This window comes from Coregonus lavaretus (genome assembly GCF_964263955.1).
Source record: "Coregonus lavaretus genome assembly, contig: HAP1_SCAFFOLD_4096, whole genome shotgun sequence".
Classification (NCBI taxonomy): Eukaryota; Metazoa; Chordata; class Actinopteri; order Salmoniformes; family Salmonidae; genus Coregonus; species Coregonus lavaretus.
Window position 1 is genome coordinate 27,501 of NW_028163095.1, and position 8,228 is coordinate 35,728.

Below are 8,228 nucleotides of genomic sequence, written 5' to 3' on the forward strand. Positions count from 1 at the left end.
AGCTAGAAACATAATTTAGTCTGCTAAGCTAAACGACAGCCTTTAGCATACTAAGCTAAACAAGTATGTTCTCAGAGCTAAGGCTACGTTCCAATGGAGATAGTACAGTCGTGGTCAAACTTTTTGAGAATGACACAAGTATTGGTCTTCACAAAGTTTGCTGATTCAGTGTTATGAGATATTTTTGTCAGATGTTACTATGGTATACTGAAGTATAATTACAAGCATTCCATAAGTGTCAAAGGATTTTATTGACAATTACATTAAGTTTATGCAAAGTGTCAATATTTGCAGTGTTGACCCTTCTTTTTCAAGACCTCTGCAATCCGCCCTGGCATGCTGTCAATTAACTTCTGGGCCACATCCTGACTGATGGCAGCCCATTCTTGCATAATCAATGCTTGGAGTTTGTCAGAATTCGTGAGTTTTTGTTTGTCCACTTGCCTATTGAGCATCGACCACAAGTTCTCAATGGGATTAAGGTCTGGGGAGTTTCCTGGCCATGGACCCAAAATGTCAATGTTTTGTTCCCCGAGCCACTTAGTTATCACTTTTGCCTTATATGGCAAGGTGCTCCATCATGCTGGAAAAGGCATTGGTCGTCACCAAACTGTTCTTGGATGGTTGGGAGAAGTTGCTCTCGGAGGATGTGTTGGTACCATTCCTTATTCATGGCTGTGTTCTTAGGAAAAAATGTGAGTGAGCCCACTCCCTTGGCTGAGAAGCAACCCCACACATGAATGGTCTCAGGATGCTTTACTGTTGGCATGACACAGGACTGATGGTAGCGCTCACCTTGTCTTCTCCGGACAAGGTGTTTTCCGGATTAAGTTCATTATCATGGGAAAGAGGGACCTTGCAATTAATTGAATTTCATCGGATCACTCTTCATGACATTCTGGAGTATATGCAAATTGCCATCATCAAAACTGAGGCAGCAGACTTTGTGAAAATTAGTGTTTGTGTCATTCTCAAAACTTTTGACCACGACTGTACATGACCACTTAGAATGTGTGTCAAATACATTGCTTCAGTGCTAGTGTAGATATTTGTTTCTATTTTTAGGAAGGGGGCTACATCATGTTTTTCTTTCTCTGAGATGTGTTTTGCCCAAAGCCACAGTAATTAACCTATGCATCAAAAGTGAATCTACCCATTTTTTCCCGCCAAAACAAGTGTTTTGTTTGATGGCATTGTCTCTATTTTCTTGGATCTCAGGCGAACGAACTGCAGTCACTGACGCAGTTAGAGCCCGGTAGAATAGAGGATTAGTGACTGCAGCAGCATTTGTTCCACTGAATGAAAAGGGAAGTGTGCCAGTCATTGATGTTTGCAGAAGGATGGCAGTCTTAGAGAGTCAAGTCGACGGGATATTGTGGGTGAGCTAGCTAGCACACTGGACGCTGTAAGCCTGTGCTGTGTTCCCCTGTAGACCAGAATCATAAGAGGTTCAATCATACAGTAGACCACAGTGGAGGCTGCTGAGGGGAGGACGGCTCATAATAACGGCCGGAATGGAGTCAATGGAGTGGTATCAAAACACATAAAAAACATGGTTTCCATGTGGTTGATACCACTCCATTGACTCCATTCCAGCCATTATTATGAGCCGTCCTCCCCTCAGCAGTCTCCACTGTCAGACAGGGGTTTGATCCCTCCTCAGTAGCACCCACTTACATTCACTGAGGGATTGATGACAGTCATTGTTTACCTTGCTAAATAAATTATAAAAGAAGGACAATCGTATAGGTATGCATGTCACAGAATATAGGTTCCCTTCACAGTAAGGTTCCGCTGATTACTATAATATACTGTATCATCTTTACAAGGGTAACTTGACAACCTAACAACATTGAAATAATTGATTCACCAAAGAGAGAGAGTCAATGTTATGGTTATGTGTAGTAGTGTACATTATTATGTGTCAGATAGTGTATCATCGTTCGTGACGAGGGAATCTAGTTTCTATTCAGTATTCTGCCCTCCAGATCTTTCTGTTCCCTTGCAGTTGGCGCCCACATGTGTCTTCGGAATCTCACAACATCTGCTGTGCACATCCTTACATAGGAAATGAAAGGAACAACATGAAACCATTCATTCCACTGCTATCTTATTTTCATATTCATCTTGGCATTCTGTGATTGTAACAAGCGCCACATCTTTAATACAGTAATCTTAAAGATGTATTACAGTAAGCAGTAATCTTAAAGATGTATTACAGTAATCAGTAATCTTTAGTACAGTATCATAAAGCCATCTACCTCTTGGTAATTGACTAGGTCATATAATGTAATATATGACTCATACATACAGACGTACAGTCCATTCTGAAAGTATTCAGACCCCTTGACTTTTTCCAAATTTTGTTACGTTACAGCCTTATTCTATTCTATTGAGTAAAGGGTATTCAGACTCTTTACTCAATACTTTTTTGAAGCACCTTTGGCAGAAATTACAGCCTTGAGTCTTCTTGGGTATGACGCTACATGCTTGGCACACTTGTATTTGGGGAGTTTCTCCCATTATTTTCTGCAGATCCTCTCAAGCTCTGTCAGGTTGTATGGGGAGCGTCGCTGCACAGCTATTTTCAGGTCTCTCTAGAGATGAAGTTATTGAACATACCTCTAGTCCCTGAGATTTCCTGACTAGTCTCCCAGTCCCTGCCGCTGAAAGACCCCACAGCATGATGCTGCCACCACCATGGTTCACCGTAGTGATGGTGCCAGGTTTCCTCCAGACATGACTCTTGACATTCAGGCCAAAGAGTTCAATCTTGGTTTTATCAGACCAGAGAATCTTGTTTCTCATCGTCTGAGAGTCCTTTAGGTGCCTTTTGGCAAACTCCAAGCGGGATGTCATGTGCCTTTTACTGAGGAGTGGCTTCCGTCTGGCCACACTACCATAAAGGCCTGATTGGTGGAGTGCTGCAGAGATAGTTGTTCTTCTGGAAGGTTCTCCCATCTCCACAGAGGAACTCTGGAGCTCTGTCAGAGTGACCATCGGCTTCTTGGTCACCTCTTTGACCAAGACCCTTCTCCCCCGATTGCTCAGGAAGAGTCTTGGTGGTTCCAAACCTCTTCCATTTAAGAATGATGGAGGCCACTGTGTTCTTGGGGACCTTCAATGCTGCAGAAATGTGTTGGTACCCTTCCCCAGATCAATCCTGTCTCTGAGCTCTATGGACAATTCCTTCGACCTCATGGCTTGTTTTTTGCTCTGACATGCACTGTCAACTGTGGGACCTTATATACAGTGGGGGAAAAAAGTATTTAGTCAGCCACCAATTGTGCAAGTTCTCCCACTTAAAAAGATGAGAGAGGCCTGTAATTTTCATCATAGGTTCACGTCAACTATGACAGACAAAATTAGAATATTTTTTCCAGAAAATCACATTGTAGGAATTTTTATGAATTTATTTGCAAATTATGGTGGAAAATAAGTATTTGGTCACCTACAAACAAGCAAGATTTCTGGCTCTCACAGACCTGTAACTTCTTCTTGAAGAGGCTCCTCTGTCCTCCACTCGTTACCTGTATTAATGGCACCTGTTTGAACTTGTTATCAGTATAAAAGACACCTGTCCACAACCTCAAACAGTCACACTCCAAACTCTACTATGGCCAAGACCAAAGAGCTGTCAAAGGACACCAGAAACAAAATTGTAGACCTGCACCAGGCTGGGAAGACTGAATCTGCAATAGGTAAGCAGCTTGGTTTGAAGAAATCAACTGTGGGAGCAATTATTAGGAAATGGAAGATATACAAGACCATACAAGACCACTGATAATCTCCCTCGATCTGGGGCTCCATGCAAGATCTCACCCCGTGGGGTCAAAATGATCACAAGAACTGTGAGCAAAAATCCCAGAACCACACGGGGGGACCTAGTGAATGACCTGCAGAGAGCTGGGACCAAAGTAACAAAGCCTACCATCAGTAACACACTACGCCGCCAGGGACTCAAATCCTGCAGTGCCAGACGTGTCCCCCTGCTTAAGCCAGTACATGTCCAGGCCCGTCTGAAGTTTGCTAGAGTGCATTTGGATGATCCAGAAGAGGATTGGGAGAATGTCATATGGTCAGATGAAACCAAAATATAACTTTTTGGTAAAAACTCAACTCGTCGTGTTTGGAGGACAAAGAATGCTGAGTTGCATCCAAAGAACACCATACCTACTGTGAAGCATGGGGTGGAAACATCATGCTTTGGGGCTGTTTTTCTGCAAAGGGACCAGGACGACTGATCCGTGTAAAGGAAAGAATGAATGGGGCCATGTATCGTGAGATTTTGAGTGAAAAACTCCTTCCATCAGCAAGGGCATTGAAGATGAAACGTAGCTGGGTCTTTCAGCATGACAATGATCCCAAACACACCGCCCGGGCAACGAAGGAGTGGCTTCGTAAGAAGCATTTCAAGGTCCTGGAGTGGCCTAGCCAGTCTCCAGATCTCAACCCCATAGAAAATCTTTGGAGGGAGTTGAAAGTCTGTGTTGCCCAGCGACAGCCCCAAAACATCACTGCTCTAGAGGAGATCTGCATGGAGGAATGGGCCAAAATACCAGCAACAGTGTGTGAAAACCTTGTGAAGACATACAGAAAACGTTTGACCTGTGTCATTGCCAACAAAGGGTATATAACAAAGTATTGAGAAACTTTTGTTATCGACCAAATACTTATTTTCCACCATAATTTGCAAATAAATTCATTAAAAATCCTACAATGTGATTGTCTGGAAAATAATGTCTCATTTTGTCTGTCATAGTTGACGTGTACCTATGATGAAAATTACAGGCCTCTCTCATCTTTTTAAGTGGGAGAACAATTGGTGGCTGACTAAATACCTTTTTCCCCCACTGTAGACGTGTGTGTCTTTCCAAATCATGTGCAATCAATTGAATTTACCACAGGTGGACTCCAATCAAGTTGTAGAAACATCTCAAGGAGGATCAATGGAAACAGGATGCACCTGAGCTCAATTTCGAGTCTCAAAGCAAAGGGTCTGAATACTTATTTAAATAAGGTATTTCTGTTTTTAATTTTTAATAATTTGCCAACATTTCAAAAAACCTATTTTCGCTTTGTCATTATGGGGTATTGTGTGTAGATTGATGAGGGATTTGTTTTAAAAAGCCATTTTAGAATAAGGCTGTAATGTAACAAAATGTGGAAAATGGAAGGGGTCTGAATACTTTCCGAATGCACTGTTCATCTCATACAGAAGTTACCGTATTATCATGTTAACAAAATACAGTATCACTTATAACCTTTTTTACAGCCACTGGTGAGCTATCCCACTGGGCACAGATGTCAGTTCCACGTCTAGTTTTCATTTACATTTGATTGACAATTTACCTGAATTCAACGTGAAATCAACAAAACATTTCACTATGCCATTTGATTTAGGTTAAAGTTAGGTGAAAAAAAGACTACATTCCCTTACGTTGATTACTTTTTTCAAATCCAATCAGTTTTCCACCTTGATTCAACGTCATCACATTAAATTGTTTTGTTGAAATGACATGGAAACAACATTGATTCAACCAGTTTTTTCCCTGTTGGATCTTTGTACACAAAGCACACAGTATGTTCGCTTTCCTCCCTCCACAGCTTGTCTTTAGACGTTTCCTTCTCCTGCATGGCTAAACACGACCAGCAGCCATCTTGGATTACATAAATCTCTTACCGACCGGGCAGCAGCAGCAGTGCCTTTTAACTTTAAAATCGAATTAGATTGAAAAACAGGGCATCAAAATGTGTTACCAGAGAAAGAAAGGCTTTCTCTCTGCTGTCTCTGTTAGTTACATAACCAAATCCAGGCAATTAGTTTGAGAATGCTGCTCTGACCTTTTACTTTACATCTCAAACGCAAACAGGCAGCCTTCGCTCTCTGGAGCCCCTGAAGGCTGCCTGTTATCCCCTCTGCAGTTTACCGCTGAAACTAGCACATCAACCAGTCCTAAACTGAGGTGTGCAGAGGGCAACTGGAAACATGCCATCAATTAATTGAATTGTAATAAACCAATGAATGAATTAGTTAATCAACCTATTTAATCATATTATTTAATCCGGCTATTATTTTAATGTTTTCAGAACGAACTAGAGATATGTGCGTGTGAACCATTTAGATTCTGATCTAAAGATTCCATTCAGCTTCTGATCTAAAGATTCCACTTAGATTCTGATCCATTTAGATTGAGATCTGACAAGACTGTCGTCATTATGAGTGTGAACACCAAGCCCGGGGTTTATCACCTCTCTTGGACATTGTGAAGACATGCTTCATGCTGAGGGAGCATCCACTAGGGTTGTTGTCACAGAGACATGGATACCCCTTGGAGACGTATGTCATAACTAGTTGACACATTCAACGCAGATAGGACATAACCTGGCCTACATACTGTATATGCTACAGTACATATAATCCTCCTTACTATGTAGAGGGCTTGAAGCACTTGGAAAAACCCTATATAAAATATATACATCCAATCCTCTGACTTTAAATATATGCATGGCTAAAGCGTTACAGATAGCGCGCTAGAAATATAAAGGTAATTTCCTATTGAGCCAACATCTGCAGCGTTTACCGTGAATGCAGTCTCTGCTTACACGGAACGTTACATTTCGATCTTGCTGCAACGCGATACGGATTGAATAGAGCCCAAGGTAAACATGCTACTGCAAAAACAACCTACAAATCTGGACTACAGAATCAACACAATCAATGTGTGAGGGTGAACGGTCCATGTCCATCTCCACTGACAGATAAACAGGATGCTTTATGTTACTCTCAGATCCAGCGGAGAGAGAATGGGTCTCTGTCATGTTAACAAGGTCAGACACATTTACTGAGTGGCTCAGTTAATTCACTATGATTTACTCTCTTCTGTTTCCATATGACAGCTGCCAGACATCTGCCTCTGAGAGAGACAGGCTGCCTTATTCTCTACCTTCCTCGACCTCCTTCCCCTCCCTCCCCTCTTCAAACCCATCCACTATCTAATCTATTCCTCTACCTCCCTCTTTCTCTCCATATCCAAAATACTGGTGATTGTTTCATTTGGGATTGGTAGGAAGCTCCAAATACCTGCAGAGGAAGTATAACACCATTCCAAAAAAAAAGTGTCTGTGGAGATGTTTTCCACTTTCATCCTCTTATTCATTACTCTAACACAAGTAATGTTCTCCACCACTGCTCCATGCAAGCCACTGCTAGGCCTAACTGACTATTTGTCCTGATACCAGCTAAGACAAACTCTCTCTCTCTCTCTCTCTCTCTCTCTCTCTCTCTCTCTCTCTCTCTCTCTCTCTCTCTCTCTCTCTCTCTCTCTCTCTCTCGCTCTCTTTCTCTCTCTCTCACACACACACATACACACACACACACACACACACACACACTATAGGGATTGTTTAACTGAGCTTTGCTGACTATAGCATCATTTCATTATGGCAGCAGACAATATGTTGTTAAACGGTTTATATGACAGCTCTTACATTTCCCAAGGTAATTAACACTGTGTACGCCTCTATAGCTGACTAAAGACTTTTGAGGAATTAATAAGATATTAAAAAGGCAGTTAATCAGTTAATGCATGCGTTACTTTGACCATTTACCTGTATTATATAACAGGCACTCTTCATATACTATATGGCTGAGCTACAGTCAGCTATAATCACTGCAGGTCCAGTAATGAAAAATATTGAGATGACTTCATTCGCATTCCCCACACGTTCCCTTATCTTATGAGGTGGCCATATTTCATGCCTTGTCCAATCACAGAGTACTTACAGAACGCTCTCCCCACCCCCACCCCTGTCGGCTGGCTCTCCCTTGTGTGCCTGCAAATGATCTCACCTAGAAAACCTCAAATGAATGTACCTGTATTGATGAAATAAAGACCCTGCCTGGTACAGAACCACAAACACATTACCTTGCTGTCTGAAATCAAAATGAACGAGGGAATGAGAATTTCAAGGAGGTGCTTTAAATTCCTCAGGGATGCGTTCCGTGCCGTCCCCGGGTCAAAACTTCAGCTAAAGGTAACTGCCTTCGTCATTCATCCAGTGGGCAGCAGCTATGTGGTTGACTCAAGCACTCAGACCAAACAAATGTTCAGTTAGACTGGCATTTCCTAACCTCACAGACCAACTGGCACATGGTCTGCTCTGACAATAGACGGAATCATTGTTCTGCTTCAACACTTAAAGAGAGAATAGCTCTTTGTCTTTGT